At 36.5% G+C, this 17,636-nt stretch overlaps 1 long non-coding RNA gene across 1 annotated transcript; it reads right to left on the minus strand.

The window, feature by feature from the left end:
* Positions 1 to 13,064: 13,064 nt before the first annotated feature.
* Positions 13,065 to 17,029, minus strand: LOC149547810 (uncharacterized). The gene is made up of 3 exons (XR_016353924.1): positions 16,221 to 17,029; positions 15,277 to 15,344; positions 13,065 to 13,242 (listed from the first exon to the last, which is right to left on the minus strand). It is a non-coding gene; the product is annotated as an uncharacterized LOC149547810 (long non-coding RNA).
* Between the last annotated feature and the right edge of the window lie 607 nt (positions 17,030 to 17,636).

The raw sequence follows: 17,636 nt of genomic DNA on the forward strand, positions 1-17,636 counted from the left end.
TTGTGCTTATTATATGAACCTAGTTCGAGGGAAAGTAACTAGAGCTAGTGCAAGAACTCAAGCTACCGAAGATGTTTTAAGATGCCAGCTTGCAAAGACTTATAGTTCCCTATAGTCAAAATTCTTATGAAATGATGAATTACAAAACACATTAGTTACAATGATAGCTTCCTTATATAACATTCAAAAATGAAAAAATGTAAAATTGGAACATCCCTATAGTGTAAAAGTGACCCCATATTTTGCAAAATGTCCAAAGTAGAATTCAAAATAGCAAAAAAAAAAAAAAAAAAAAAAGAGAGACTTTAAATTAAACTAATAGGTACCTAGGAAAAAATTTGAAAGAAACAAGGATATGGTTGTGTAATGCGTGGAACTAGCTTTCCAATGCCTACATGAATGCAAAAATATAACGTTCTATATGCAATATATGGCTCCAAAGAATAAACAATTCCATTATGCACACAAAAATTGCACTACAAAATTTAGGTGGCTAGAGATCTGCACTATGGTGACCAATATGAGAAGATAGCATTAATCATGTGTGTAGAGAAACAACAAAGAGTGGTCAAGGGCTTCAACCAACCTATGCAAAAAATATCACCTACCCATTACATCTCAAACTAATGTCAAGATAGCACAATAATTACACCTACCAATGGAATATGTTAGTTAAAATGCTAATTGTAGGGATGTAACATTGTGAATGTAAAGTGGGAGCGCATGTTCAAATGGGAGTGCATGTTCAAATTTCAAATTTAGTGACGGGCGGGAAGTCACAGGGAGGCGGATCTTGTTCACCAGGCACACAGGAGGGGATCCAGGTAGGCAGCGGAGAGTAGTCAGGAGATGGGGACCTACTTGAGGACATACCAAGGAATCTCCCAAAGAAATGAGCCTCACTCTTTGGTGCCAAGCCACCTGGTAAGTCCTCTTTCCCTCCTGTTAAGGTTCTGTCAGGTCTGGAAAAGGGTTCTTGCACGATTGCTATTCCAGACGAGATTGTTGACCACAACATTGCCTCTATGGCCTCAATGCTCATCAAGAAGTTTATTGGCCCGAGACCAAATATTGAGGTGGTTCAGGCCTACACTTTGAAAAAATGGAGCTTGAAAGGTCAGGTCAGTGTCACTGCAATGGCTAAGGGTTTTCTCTCTTTTGAGTTCACTTGTCAAGAGGACATGGCTGACATTCTTTGTGAAAGCCCTTAGAGCTTTGGGAGGGCCACCCTGGTGCTTCAAAAATGGTCATCCAATCTGGACTTAAACGAATCATTCCTTCAGCAAGCTCCAGTATGGGTAAGACTCCCTGAGCTGCCATTGGAGTTCTAGAATGAGGATGTCTTTAAGGGAGTGGCTAGCTCTTTCGGAGAGCTTCTCTCCATCGACCCTATTATAGCTTCTAAGAGCAGGTTGACTTATGCAAGGATCTACGTAGGTGTAAGGGAAGGGGATGATATGCCTGAACTGGTATGTTTTCAATCCAAACTTGGCACTCATATCCAGCAGTTGGACTATGAGAGTGTCCCTTTTGGGTGTTTTCACTGTCTAAAAACTGGTCACAAGGCTTTTCAGTGCCCAAAAGCTAAGACTTCTAAGAAGAAAAAACCTCCTTCCTCTACTCAAATGAGGGTGAAGAAAGTGTGGAAAAAGAAGACCACTGAACAAGGCTAGAAGGGCCTTTCTCCGCAGACCCACAAAGCAGCAGATGCTCCTAAGATGACTAACCAAGAGCCTCAGGGCAAGACAAGAAAAGAAGGGGAGTCAGTCAAGTCAGGACTGAGTCCCTCTTTACCTTTAAACACCTCCCAACTGATTGAGAATGACCAAGTCAAGGAAAAGACCCTCATGCCTAGAGAAGAGGAAGGTAAGGTTGCCTCACAAAAAGGTTTTTAGGAGTCTAGAATGGACAATTTCCCCAGGGAGGAAGAGCCGAAACTAGGTTCCTTAGAGGAGGTAAAGGAAAGAGAAAACAAGAAAATTATCGTCTTTCAAGACCTAGAGGAAAATTTGGTTTCCACCAGAGAAGTAGTGACTAGAACAAGAAAAATGGAGGACTTGTTGAAAGATCTAGACCAAAGGGTAGATCTTCTCAGCACCCTAAAGTATGGTAACAAGGCTTCTAGATCCTTGAAGTTTGAAAAGAAGGGAGAGACACCCAAGAAGTATCAAACTAGAGATCCATCTAAGGCTTCTCCTGTGGTGACCAAGAGCAACTACAAACCAAATGTGGGCTCTACTACCAAAGTAGGTAGAAAATCAAAGAGGGAGTCCAGAGAGGAGGAGACCAGAAGATGCTTGGCAAATGGGCACCAAAGCACTCTGAAGGATTTTTCTAAGACTAAAAAATGAAGATCATCTCATGGAATATTAGGGGCCTAAATGGTGCCCATAAACAAGAAATTATAAGGAATCTAATTAGAGACCAGAGACCTGACATTTTGATGATCCAAGAAACAAAAATGAAAAAGGATTCTTTGAGAAATATCAAGTTCAGTAACTTGATGAGCAGGGAGGCTTCAAACTTGGATGGAGCCTCTAGGGGTCTGTTGACTTTATTCAAGACAAAACTTTTCAGGGTGGAATCTATCTTCAATGAAGGTAACATTCTTTTTTGTAAAGTTTTCCATATCCATTCCAATGAATTTTGGTTTTTTCTTAATATTTATGCTCCCAATAATAAGAGAGATAGAAAGTCCTACTGGTCTAGAGTAGAAGGGCTAGTACAAAATAGTAACATGAAGAAAGGAATCATTATGGGAGACTTTAATACCCCTCTTCTGGACAAGAAGAAGAAGGGTGGTTTGCCTCAGGACAGGGATAGCAAGCATGACCTTTCTAACTTCATCAATGGATTGGCTTTTTTGGATCTAGACCTAATGGGAGGTGACTTCACTTGGTTCAATAAATGCATAGTCAAGGACTGTATTTAGGTTAGACTTGATAGAGCTCTCATTTCTCCTAATTGGGTGCAGTCTTCCTCTTGCAAGTTAGCTCTTTTGCCTAGAGTTGGGTCTAATCACTCCCCCATCTGCCTCTCGATTGTTCCTTTTGATCCCTCCAAACCTCCTCCCTTTCGTTTTGAGAAAATGTGGACTTCTCACCCTGACCTTCTAGAAAGAATTAAGGCCTGGTGGAGCATAGATGTGGAAGGTACTACAATGTTTAGGGTGGCTAGAAAACTCGGTAATGTAAAAAAGATGGTAAAATCTTGGAATAAGTCAGATTTCAGTCATTTATTCTCTCTTAAAGAGAATCTCTCTGCAAATCTCTCTTCTATCCAAGCCTCCATTTAGGAAAATGGGTATGATGCCTCGAATAGGGAAGAAGAGTTGTCCATCATGTCTGATTTACATGACATCATTAGCAAAGAGGAAAATTTCTAGAGGCAAAGATCTAGAATCACCTAGCTAAAGGAAGGAGACCAGAACACAAAATTCTCCCATCTATCCACTCTTAAGCATAGAGAAAATAACAGGATTTCTGGCCTGAAGAAAGATCAGGGAGTGTTGACTAAGGAAGAAGATATTTCAAATGAAGCTATTTCTTTTTTCTTCTCCCTGCTATCTTGGGACCCTTTTCTCTCTAAAGTGGACCAGGATGACATTATTTCTTGTATCCCTTAAATCCTCCAACTGCACCATAATAATCTGCTCCAGGTCATTCCTTTTGATTCTGAAGTTTGAGAAGCTCTTTTTTCCCTTCTGGCGGATAAATCGCCTAGACCTGATGGTTTTCCCACCTTCTTTTTCCAAATGTACTAGCCCATCATTATGAAGGATGTCATTAAGGTAGTTCAGGAATTCCTTGGAGCCAGAAGTATTCTAAAGGAAATTAACTCTACATTCTTAGTTCTTATTCCCAAAGTTCTAGGAGTTGACACTCTGGATAAGCTCAAACCCATTAGTTTATGCAACTCATTTTATAAGATCATCTCAAAGGTGCTCACTTCAAGGCTTCTTAAGCTTCTCCCCCTGATTATTTCTCAGCAATAATCTGGTTTTGTCCCGGGCAGACAGATTTTAGATTTGATTATTATGGTGCATGAAGTGATTCACTCTATGGAAGCTGGAAAGAGAGAAGGGATGTTACTCAAACTAGGTCATGTCCAAAGCTTACGATCGGGTGGATTGGTCTTTTTTGGATTTGGTGTTGAAGGCTTTTGGCTTTAATGCCAAATCATGTAAGCTAATCTCCCAGCTGGTCACCACCCCCTCTCTAGCTATTTTAGTGAATGGATCCCCCTCTAATTTCTTCAAATCTACCAAAGGCCTACGTCAAGGGGATTCTCTATCACCTATACTCTTTATTATTCTGATGGAATGCATTGGCAAACAGATGGAGAAGAAAAAGAAAGAAAGGAGGATCAAAGGTTTTAAACCTTCTTCCAAATGCACCCCCTTTTCGCATCAGCAATTTGTTGATGACACTATTATGGGTGGAGAGGCCTCGGTCAAGGAGGCAAAGGCTATGAAAGACACTTTGGAAACCTATTCTGGAGGGTCGGGTCAACTCATCAATTGGGACAAAAGCTCTGTTTTCTTTATCAATACTCTGGAGGAAAGACAAAAGAGAATCTCCAGAATCCTGGGGTGTCAGGTGGGGAAGCTTCCTTCTACCTACCTTGGTCTCCCCTTAGAAATAACCCCATCTAACTCCTTATAGAATAGTATCATGGAAAGGTTAAGTAAGAAGTTGGCTAGCTGGAAAGGTGCCATTCTTAGCCAAGCTAGAAAATGTCAACTAGTTAAATCCATCCTCCAAAACTTGCCGATATATGCTCTGAGCCTTTTCACCATACCGGTGAAATATGCCGAGAGGATGGAGAAAATCCAAAGGGATTTTTTATGGATGGGAACTGAAAGGAATAAAAGGTACCCCCTTGTTGCATGGGACAAAGTTTTCCTCCCTAAGAAGAAAGGAGGTTTGGGAATCAGGAAGCTCACTCACCTCAATAAGGCCCTCCTGGAAAAGAAAATCTGGTGCTTCTTTAGTACCATGGGGGAATGGAGAGACACTGTGGTAAATAAGTATATTAAAAGGCCCTCTATTAAGTTCACCCTATTCAGTGAGGATATCCCAAGAGACTCTGTTGTTTGGAATGGTTTCCTAAAAGCTAGGGACTTGGCTAACTCAAAAGTCTCATGGAAGCTGGGTAATGGGGAGAACATTCTGTTCTAGTCTAACTATTGGCTTTCTCAAGGCCCCCTTATGAACAACCCTAGCTATGGATTATGGGCTAATGATTGTATCAACCTTTATGGGCACAAAATCAACAATTACATGACCAAATAGGGGTGGAAGGACCTTTCCATTATCTTAGAGGACCTCAAACCAATCATGATCATGCTTTATTCCTTATCCCTTAGCAACAATAAGGGTGAATTGGTTTGGAGGGATAATGCCAATGGGCTCTATTCGGTTGCCTCTGGGTACTCTTCTTTATGGAGCTTAAAAGAGTCACCCCCTTGGTTGAGGACTTGGTTCCCTAGCCTCACACCTAAAGTCAACATGTTTTTTTGGTTGGCTCTTCTGAACAAAACTCTTACCCTAGAAAATCTCATCAAAAGAGGTCACATCATGCCTAGCAGATGTGTTTTGTGTAAAGAAGAGTCAGAGAATGGTAACCATATGTTCGTTCACTATTCTTACTCTAGGATAGTTTGGGGCTTCCTCACCCAAGACTTAGGCCATAGCTAGTGCTTTCCTTCTAACCTTTTGGACTTCTTCTATCAATGGCATGGCATGTCCAATGGGTCTGCCTTGTAGGAATTCAGCTCCTGGATCCTACCCCATTTTTGTTGGAGCATATGGAAGGAGAGAAAAAATCGAATTTTCAGAGATAGGGACGAGCTGGCTTTAGTTGTTGGGAGGAAGATCTTCAGTAACATAAAGGAAAACTTTTCTATGAGGGGGAGATTTTGAGATAGGAGGTAGGAAAAAGGAGAAGGAAAAAGACAGAGCGAGTAAAAGACAAGAAGCCAAGTGGCTCCTCCCCCCTAAAGACTGGCACAAAGCCAACTTCGACAGAGCCTCCAAGGGCAACCCTGGATCCTCGGGTAGTGGAGGTGTGATAAGGAATGAAAATGGAGATAGTATTGCGGCTTTTTCTCTCCTATAGGGATTCCAAACAAATCATTTTGCGAAAGCCAACGCCACGTGCAATGTAGTAAAACTAGCTTTTAAAATTGGGGTTACCAACTTATGGCTCGAAGGGGACTCGAATAACATTATAAAGTGCATCAATGGCAACTCACATCCATTATAGATGATTGCAAATCTTATTGATGAGACTTGAGTGACCCTCGTCAAATTTAATAGAATCCACGTCACTCATATTTTTTGAGAAGCAAACCCGATTACCGACAAGTTTGCGAATATAGGGGTCGGAACAGACCAAAAAATGACTTGGCTTCCCAGAACTTGTTTGCCAATGGACATTAAAAGTTTGATCGACTTGGATAAAATCTAAGGAAGTACGGAGAAAATCAAGCTTTAATTATGAATATGAAGGTGTTAAGAAATAAGGGTACTTTTCATAATAGAAGCATGGGAAATTGTAAATGCAGTAATCTATTATTGATTAATCGACACGCTTTGTGGGTTATTCTTCGCAATCTCTTCTGGGGCAATAGTAGGGTTATCTTTCTCTATTCTTTTGATCTCTTAGAGGTCCTTTCCAGTCACAGAGTGAAGAGCACATGAGTAAAGTGGGTGTGCAGTGTGCGAAAATGGTTGGTGAGAGATGTAAAAAGGAGCCAGTGGGAGATTTTGAGAAATGGAGAAGTAGGCCGAAAGTGTGGGAAAGGCTTGAAGAGGGTGGGTTTACCAATTATATCATGAAGCTACATGGATTCAATTAGGAGGTGACCAAAAGTATGATGGGGTCCTAGAAGGATGGTAGGGTGAAGGTGAATGGTATCTACTTCTGTATAACGGAGGAGGTGATTGCGACTGTCATTGAAATTCCTATCAAGGGTTTTAAATTCTTCAGGGATAAGAAGCTCTCAGCTAATGCGGTTAGGGACTTTGTGGAAAGTGAGAAGGAATTGAAGGCCCTGAAAAATATTGACACCTACTATGTCCTCGATTCCATGAAGAAGCGGTGGAGGTATGTTTAGAAAGCTATTATCGAGTACATTACTTTGGACCCTAGGTTTGATAGAGCTTGTACCCACCACTTTGTTATTTTGAATCATTTTTGACATAATGCCAAAATTTCCTTTCCATATTATCTGTTAACCTCAATGAGCAAGGTGGTGGACAGCTTCAAAAAGAAGCCCATCGTGAACCCGACTCTGCATGAGGGGCTGTTGCTACTTATCCATGAGCACTTCAAGGCTCAAACTATAAGCATCACCCCCCCTCAAGTAGAGAATGTGGAGTCTGGTAGTTCTAGTTACTCCTCTTACTTGGATGAAATACAAAGCCTCAACTCTGAGAAAGGAGGGATCTCTTCTTTAGGGAAAGCTGCGACTTACCCAGCTAAAAAATTGCCCACCCCCATAACCCCAAGCAGAAAAAGTCCTAGGGATTTTGGGCAGAAGCCTCCTGAGAAGGCTGAGGAGGGAGATAGCGATGATGAGGAGGAGCCAGAGTTTGAGGAGGTGGTTAAGGAGATGCAGGAGGAAATTAAGGAGTAAAGTGGAAGGAAGAAACGCAGGAGGGAGAGTTTGGAGGAAGTGTGCTCTCAATTTGAGGAGGCGTCTGTGCTACCCCTTTCTCCTGTCCATCTCCAACTTGAGGAGCAGAAAGAGGAGAAAGTTGGGTATGCAGAAGGGGAAGTGCAAAGAAATGATAGGAGGAAAGCATGGATAAACTTCAATGTCAAGACTTTGAAGATGGGCATCTTCAGGGAGGCCATGAACCCCCACATCCTTGTGGAAAATCAAGAAGAACAATGGCTAGAAGAACTCATTGACCTGGCAATTGTGGCTATTTCGGACAGAGCCTGGGAGACAAGGATGAACCTCTTGAATAATGCTCATAACAGTATGATTGACTACTTTAGATCAATCAAATGGCTTTTCCACAAGCTGGAGGAGGTCAAAGATTAGGTGAAACATATTGAGGCAACAAGAAAAGCGATGGATGTTAATAGGAGGACGGATTCGGCTGATAGGCTCAGTATGGCAGAAAAAAGGATACATGACCTGGAGAACTATAATCACAACCTTGTGAATTAGATGTTCTCTTTGTTAAGCTCCATTAACAACAAAATCATCTCTCTCATGGGCTGGATCAAAGACAGAGATATGCAGGAAGATGAGGAAGGAAAAGACAGGGTTGAAGCCAGAACAGAGGATGACTGTGCAAAGGACAACTCTATTGCTGATTAGGACCAGGGGAACCAAAGGGCGCAACAGCTGGAAGTGGAGGAGAATCAACTAGCCTTTGAGGCTGCTCAGGTTATGCAAGAGCTAGAGTGAAAGAATGAGGAATAACTCTCGCCTGTTCTTTTGTTTCTTGTTGTCTTTTGGCCTTTTGTTCTGGCTTTAGGTTGTGGCTTTGCCTATCTTTTTTCCTAGTCTTTTCTCAGTACTCTACTTTTAGGCTGGGCATTATGCTTATTATTAGCCTTTGATCTTATACTTTTTTGGCTGGGCTTTCATGCTTATTATCAGCCTTTTATGTTTTAACTTTCAGGTTTCAGGATCCCTGTAAAACCTGTTTATCTAATCAAAAACATTGTGAATGTAAAGTTTACAACCTATAAAAATCTATTTAGGTTTATACATTTGATGTGTTAACTCTCCAAATCGTCACAAAAAATATCAAAGCTCTCTCAACAATTGACTTTTGTGAGCTTCATTCTCCACAATGAAGTCTATTTTATACTAGGATGCATCGTATCAAAATTCCTAGCAAAAATTCCTAGGAGATCCATGAGTTAGGGCATCATTTTGGTTCGTTACCAATCTGTTGTAGGCTATTGTATGGAGGCCACAAGCTTGTATGCTACACCTATTCATTTGAGGTGGTCGATGTTGATTTCGAAGAAAATGAAGAGGATGGAGATGGTGCGATCAAATGCCACTGAATTTGAGATATGTCTACTATCATGATATAGCATAATCAATCAAAACGTAAGCCTTAGTTTCTCTTTCATACTCCCAAATCAGCACTAAAAACCCTTACATTAAATGGCATTGAAAAGATCTTTGTCATGCAACTAAAGCCTCCCGCCCACACTTTTCTGCTTGAATAAATGAAGTTTCACTTTTCTTTTCCTTTTTTGTTTATATCCCCAAAAATGTTGGAATTTCAACGTTAAACTTAATTGATGTCAAAATTTTGACATTATTAGGATCATTTTTTTTTTAAATGAATTTAACAAGCCAAATTGGCATGTCATCAAAATTTTAGGTTGAAAATGCAACCCAAATGTACTAGTAATGGAATCAATTTGTGTTGTGAATTATTGCATGTGTACTAATATGTTGTAGGAATAAGTCAAAGGAAGGAGTGCAAACAAAGGTATTAATAGTACAGTTATGCAATCACTTGATATTATGAATTGTTGAAAATCAGGTCATCCTAACTACCAACTATTGCACAAATTATAAAGCCATTAGGTCATGTATTTGGTGAAGGCTCATTCTATTGAGATGTGTACCATGATGTAGTAATTCATTGTGTTGCTAAGTTCTCATTGTTGAAGCCTAGATCTTAGGAAATTAGTTTTTGTAGTTGTTTTAAATAACCTATTGAATCAGGCCCTAAACATAGTTCAGCGAAGTTTGTAATTGCAATAACATTTTTCAGATATATATTATCATTTTCATTTAGTACTATTCCATGAGTTGATATCAATAAAAGTTGTTACTATTGTATTTTAATATTTGAAGTTTATATCTGTAGTTGTTCACTCATCCAAGGGGGGCACTTGGTGAGTGAACCTAGTTGGTAAAATTATTTTTTTCTTGTGATAGGATTAGGTAAGAACTCTGTTGTTCTTGCAACCATTGGTAACAAAGGCAAACAATGTAAAGTCCTATTTGTATTTCATTTTAGTCATTTAGCTAAAAGTTTATTACACTTGCATATAGATTGAGTTTTTATGTTCTTAGTTCTATAACATAGAAATGATAGTTAAAGAGGTTTAAAGCATATGTACTTCACAAACATCATTTCAAGTTTATGTCCCTGGTCGATTAAGTAAATAGGTCTAATGAATAGTTTTGGATGCTATGTTGAATATATACAATCCATATGTACAAAACCTAGTTTCCATTTCAATCATTTTACCAAGCGATCCTCAAAACTAGAGTCAAATCTTATTGTTCATGTTCATCATCTTCTCAAAGGTTTGATATTCTTGCCAATATTTTGCATTCTTATGTCACCTTTGGACAATTGTGCAAAAATTTCCTTATGTTTCTAACTATTACTGTATTAATTAACAATATTTAAATTTAACCTAACAATTATCTAATGGAATTGAGACAGAATGTGATTTTTGAGTTCCATTAACAAATTGGATTGATATTAACCAATTTTATCACTTCATTATGTTTCCTTGGATTTGAACTTGGGTATCCCTTAAGAAAGGCTTGATGATTTTACTACTTCTTTATTTCTTATTTTCATATTGCCTGGTACTCCACAAGATTAATTTGTGCCAAAAATATGTTTTAGTTGGACATAATGATATGAAACTTCATAGATTACATCACCAGTCAATAAGTTGAAACTTTGTATATGTATTGGCATACAATACTACTTGTAGTTTTAGTAAAAATATGGACAATGGTACAAAAAGAGGACATTTATTTGACATATATCTAACAATAATTTCAAAAATATAGTGGAATTATTCTATGCTCAGTTATATTAGGTGTTGGTTTGTAGAGTTAAAGCTCCTACATTTGGCTAATGATTAGGCTATGTAACTTAAGATTCATCTTAATATTATGAGATAGAGATATGTTCATCGCCTTTCATGCTATTAAAATAAAATGCCACAATCTAAGTCATGGATAACTTTGTTTATTATCAAAGGGCAATTTAAATTGTTGTAGTGTGTTATTTAATAACTTTATCACAAGTTGTTTTTCCTAATTCTATCTTGGAGTACCTGAAATCTGCTAATGATCTCATACTATTATGAAATTTATATTATTGATTTATCCACTATGACTTTATCATATCGATTTTGATTGCCTGAATTCGGTTTGTGGAACTTAATAGTCTCTCAAACTTATGCACACATTTTTGTGTACATTCCTAAATGAAATTATGACTGAAGCTTGAGAAACTACTAAAATGGTTAATAATTTCAATACATTTCAGATTGAGGTGTCATATGTCACCTTCATATAAATAGATCTAAATATTGAAAAAATATTGAATGACTAAAAGATATGAACTATAGTCTAAATCAACTAATAGAATTTGGAAAATGTAAAGCATTGTTGAGTAGGGCTCAACATTGACCATGATTTCTACGATCATAATCTTCCACACGATTCTTAAAAAATCAAGTGCTACCATTGGATTGAATTCAAATTTTTTTATTTTTTTGCTTTATTGTCAGAGCCATAAATAGTCTAATGGTTCGAAGATAATGATGCTATTTTTAAGATGGATATTTTTTAAGAATATGAGTTACCATGATTAGTGTTGTATAAGAAACAAAGGTAAAGTTGTGACATTATAGAAACTAAATCATAGAAAACTTGGTATGCGCAACATGGCATAACATTTTATAAGAGTGTTGCAATGTCAATAGTTTGACGTTTGGAAACATGCAACTATTGGCCATTTCTTTCACAATTGTGAATTTGATTCTTGCACATTTTACATGAAGGTAGAGGATGCTGAAAATAAATGTAGAGTCTTAGCAAAGAGATCAATTCTCTTGAGGACCCTTGCATTTACTTGACAGTTCAAAACCCATTTAGCAATTTTTTTTTGTGCAAATCATAGCAGTAGTCGTCACATTTAATACCTTAAAAGCAAATCTCTAAAGGATTCTATCAAATGAATCATATGCCCTTCTATTGCTTTTCTTCAATCCATAACTCATTTTCTTGCAATTCCCACCATCGTATTATGGGGTCCACATTTCTCAGAGCATTATTTCAATGCTACATTTCTCAATACAATACTTCTCCAACAAAACATATTGGTACAATGATACTTGAATACAATTTTTTTTTTATTTTGCAAAAAATCAAATATGCTTTCACTGTAATTTGTAGATAAATAAATGGCAGTGTTGCAAATTGTATAGTTTTTTAATTCTATGACAACCACTTCACTCTTCAAACATCAAAGTACATTTTTTTTTTTACTATGTTTCCTCTCCTTGAAGTACCAAGCAGCCTCTATGGTAGTTGTCACTGCTGTAGTTGTAAATTAAGCTGATTATTAAGGTTTGCTTACTTCTTTGATTTATAGTATTATATTTTTTTAATGTTATTTTATTATTCTATAATTTTGCTATGTTCTATGTAGGAAAAGTTTGTTCCCTCCTACTGGATTTCATCTTTCTTGTATCTATAATCCTACTCTTCTTCAACTTTAATGATGGAAAATGTAAAACAATAATGCATGCACTTTTTAGTTGTTTCAACTCAATGACATACTGCTAACAAATATGTTTTCTTTGTGCAGATTTCAAGTTTACTTCCATCCATTGTTGTTCTAACACCATTCTTGATTATACATGTTCTAATAGTATTTACAAATACATCATTTTCTAATGTGTTGAAACAAATTTAAATTTTACAATTTTATGTGATTGTACCTTGAAAATATAAACATTTCCTAAACATAACTTTAATTCATCCAAAACAGATGTTGCTAAATGCAAGCCTTCCTCCCACAATTACACTTCTTTTTGAACGCTACTTTTACATCTCCAACCTATGAGCTTACCCCTTGCACCTTAAACTAGACTTGCTGCTCCGTTGACGGTCTACTATTGTAGTCTCACACATATTTTTAAATTAAAATTTTACAATTGGAATTCTGAAATCTCAATACATAATTTTTCGCAGTTCAAACAAGCAAGCATATATAACAAAGGAAATTTAATCAGATAACAAGGCTAAAACTATAGAACGATAAAAGGAAACCATCAATTCATTCATGCTGTCTGCAATAGCTTCTTGAGATTCATTGATATTCTGTCAATTACATTCAAACGGAAGGAAATAAAACGTGAAGACAAAAGCAATGGAACAGATTCTTCTTATCTAAGAGTGAAACAGTAGCCCTACCCATCAGATGACTGATCCTGCACAATAAGCACGAAATTATTATTTCACTGAAACAACAAAACGCCCAAAAAACCGTACAGCTATGCTTAAATCTAGTAGGAAATCTGTAAAAAGCCAATGTTCCACACAAGAACTCTTAAGGCCAATGGAATGCCCTCGGCTATAAAAAGAAAAATAATATTTACGCATGTCCCTAAAGCTCAACATAAAACTAAGCATTACACAGATTCAGAGCACAAGTGTCAACATAAACACGAACTGGGGTGACTTCGTATGCTCACCATTAAATTTAACCCGAAATGGGGTGACTTCATATGCTCATCACTAAATTAAACCATATGGAGTTGAGAGAAATATCATTACACAGAAACAGTTGGGATGGTATATATGACATAACAATGCTCATATCTACCATTAGATTTGGAATCAGCCAAATCTGTAAAGAGCTCCTACCACACAAAAAGCTCCAGGGCTCTTGAACCCATATGGGTTATCAAAAGTTAAGCATAATTGGTATCATATAATAATATAATAACTAAGATATAGCCAGGAGCAATCATTAATATAACACAGGAGACTTCAAGGAATGATATTATGGAAACTAAAGTACACTAAAACACTAGAACAGGAAAATTCAAAAGGTACTCAAGAACATGAGGACTTCATAGACAGAAATAGTGCCAGAAAGCATATAAAAATATTCGAAATTATTGCTGCTACATAACATGTGCCCGGCTGGGCCTGGATCTGAATCTCATCTTCATTAAACTGAAACAGGGGGGGCTTCACTAAAATAATCGTTCCATGGAAATTGATGAATCTTATATAATCAGAAACCCAAAAATGAATATCATGAAGAAACCAGGCTTCATATTATTATCATAAAATACAAGCAGATGGCTTGAGAGATCTATCATCAATCTGAATAGTCCCAAAGAGCATATAATAATTCCAAATCCACCATGGAAATTTAGCATCAGCGAGATCTGTAGAAGACCCTTGATACAAAATAAGGCACCAGAGTTAACAGAGTCATGGTAATTCAAAAACTAAACATGGTAGTATCATATGCTAATTGAATCTTTAACCTTGTGACCTCTGCTCAGGATGACTAGCTTATAACAATATAAGAATATGAAAAATATGAAAAAGAAGTGGTTAAGTGGTAAGGTGCTGGAATAAGAAGGAGTAGTTCATGGAGTGATATAAGATATGAAAAAGGAAGTGTTTGAAAGGATGAAGAGTTAGGAGCAATTATAGGTGGGAAAAAAGACTAGTTTATAATAATATTAAAATATTTAAAATATGAGAAAGGAGTGATAATGTGCTGGATTGAGGAGTATGATAAAATGTTCAGTTAAAAGATTATAAGATTGTACATGAAATATATTTTCAGGAATTGTTTATTTTTCAAGCTGAGATATTATTATAGAAATAGAGATCTTCTTTGTAATTCAAATTATTGAAATACTGAATCTTATGTATATCTTATTTTATATATAAATTATAAATATAATCCGAATGTAACTTAAAAAATAAAAATCGAATCAAAACTATGATAATAAAAAATTCTAATCAGAAAGATCTTAATAACGCTACACAGAGAGGCACTTGGATCTTTTTAAGTTCCCTAGCCTATCAAAGGCTAAACATGGTAATATCATATAAGAATTGACCCTGCATCTAAAGCTCATTAGAAACTGAAAGTAAGCATTAAATCAGAACAGGGAGCTCCATTAAAATAAATATTCAATAGAAACTGATGAACCCTCAAATAATCAGAAACAAGAAAATTACAAGATAATAAAGAAACGGGAGCTCATATTATCCCCATGAGAGTTACAGGCAGATGAGTTGAGAGAGATACAATTAAAACAGAAAGAGTGTCAAATAGTAGTTAATGCTCAAATTGACCGTGTTAATTTTGAAATCAGCCAGATCTCCGAAGCAGAGTAATATCATATGTTAAAATGGTATTTTTAACCTCGCATCCTCTACTCGGAGCTATTTAATAAGGGGTGGAAGAAAAATAACAGAAATGACCAGCTTACCATCCATTATCAGCTCTTTGTATTTCGATCATCAGTGGGATGCAACTTCATATCTTCTAGAGCTTGTCCTGGATAAGACATCAATGTATATCATCATTTAATCACAAAATTATGCCAAAAAAATAATCAAGCCAACCTTTCTTATAACTAAAGCCAACCTTTCTTATAACTAAAAATCCTATGCACCTACTGAATTTTACTAAGATTGAAAAACATAAAACATTGTACGAAATTCATAATGAATCTGGAAGATCTAAACTTCTATTAATAATCTTTATGCCTGCATAAAAGAAACTAATATCTTCTATATACCTCAAAAATTCAAGATCATAAATATTAAAAGAAACTCATATCTGTTCTTATTCTTTGATGAATTGCTAACCTCTTTCTTATGCATTATATTTTAAAAAAATTTAAAATTATTCTTTCAAAATTAAATTCTTATATTTTTAAGAGGGGAAAAATTTTAAACTTCCACCCAAATTCTTGTATCTAAACATTCAAAATTATATTTATTAAAACAGAACTAGAATCTTTTATAATCTTTTGCAGAGTTCCAATTTACTGTATAATTTTTTATATGTCAAAAACCAAAATTATAACCAATACAACAAAATCACTCATTTGTTCTGTATCTTTTGAAGAACTAACCCAAAATTACATATTTATTAGCAAAACTCATATGCCAAGATTGCAAAATTAATGCTTCCCAGGTCCTACAGAACCCCAAAATTAAACTTAGACCCATATCTAGTTTTAATCATTTGTAGAACCCCAAAAGCCTACATGATTCCTTAGACCTGCAAAATCTCAAAGATGCATTTATTAAAACCAAACCCATGTCTTTCAAAATCCATTGCAGAGGAAATCTATAATATGAGAAATGAAAGACAAAGAAAAGCTGAACAAGACAGGAGATAAAACAATGGGCGAAGTCTGTGTACTTATTTGTGCAACAGCTAGGCTGGGATTGTGCACGACTTTAACCACTTTATCTTTGCCCAATTCAACCTTCTCAATCCCTGCCACTTTTTCCTGCAGTCCCTCGACCTGTGTTTTCTGCTTTGAAAAGCTGTGGATGCCCTCAAGCTGGAAACGGCTTGTCTGAGACATTCCTTTAATTTAATGTAGCTCAAAATACAAACCCCAAAGTGCAAAAATGCATTTACTTGAAGCCTTGTGAAAGGAGAGTAATAAGAGAGATATATATAGGATCTGTGGCATTGCAATGATGTAGATGCAGGAGGTACAGAGAACATTTACAGGATTTGGGGATAAGGTACCCTAAAAATAAACCCTGTGCACTGTGGATTAATCATGATTCTGGATACTCAAATAATTAACAACCCGCCGGCCACGTAAGATTTAAGGGTCAGAAATGTACCATACCAATGTAAAAATCAGCATTGTGTTGTGGTAGAGCTATCTAGATCACAGAATATTACTTCTGATTTCGACCGCCTGGATTTAAATAGCAATGCGATGTGGTCTAATTCTATTGGATTTAGTAATGTGCTTACAAAATTAGGAGTACAATTGAATTTCCTACTCGTAAGCTATTTTGACGACGCCGAAATTACTCTTGTGGGCACAAGTCGCCCGATTTCAGACTGTACTGGATTTGCCCTAAGGAGCCATTTTTATAATAATTCTCCAGGTATAGTAATTCTAGTTTGTGTAACCTTTATACTGTGTACTCCTGATCTAGAATAATATCTTGCAATGAAACTCTTAGAGATGGTAAATCAACCTTGAGGGGCACAATAACTATGAAACCATATACAAAGGAATATGGTATGGCTTTGGTGGGGTTTGAATAGATGTGTGTGTTAAAAATATAAGAAGAATAACTAAGAGGGGAGGGTTGAATCAATTACCACTAAAACAATTCCAAAATCTTTAGATGTCAATAAAAACTTCTTATTAACTCAAATCCTTGCACAACTTGGTTAGAACTAGATATTCACTATAACTTGGTTAACAAAGCAATTTTGAGATATTAATATGTATTAACCATTGGTAAATTAGTTGCAGAAAGATAAAGCAGTAAGCACATAACATGAACACATAAGACACCAAGATTTAATGTGGAAACCCAATTTGGAAAAATCACCGATGCAACTAGTTACAACTTTTCACTCTTCTAAAGTGAGCCCTATTAGGAGACAACCCTATTAAAGGTTACAAAACACACTGTTAGGTGTGACTTTGTTAAAAGATTTGAATCACCCTGTTAAAAGTACCCTTGTTAGAGGTCTTAGGACACTTCAATCTAGAAATGTCACTTTTTTAGAGAATTTACAAAAAATGATTGTTAAGAGATTTCTTCGCTACTACAGTTGTTAGATAGTAACAATGAT

The sequence above is a fragment of the Cupressus sempervirens genome, chromosome 7 (genome assembly GCF_028749045.1).
Source record: "Cupressus sempervirens isolate cs-2001-9-10 chromosome 7, ASM2874904v1, whole genome shotgun sequence".
NCBI classification, from domain to species: domain Eukaryota; kingdom Viridiplantae; phylum Streptophyta; class Pinopsida; order Cupressales; family Cupressaceae; genus Cupressus; species Cupressus sempervirens.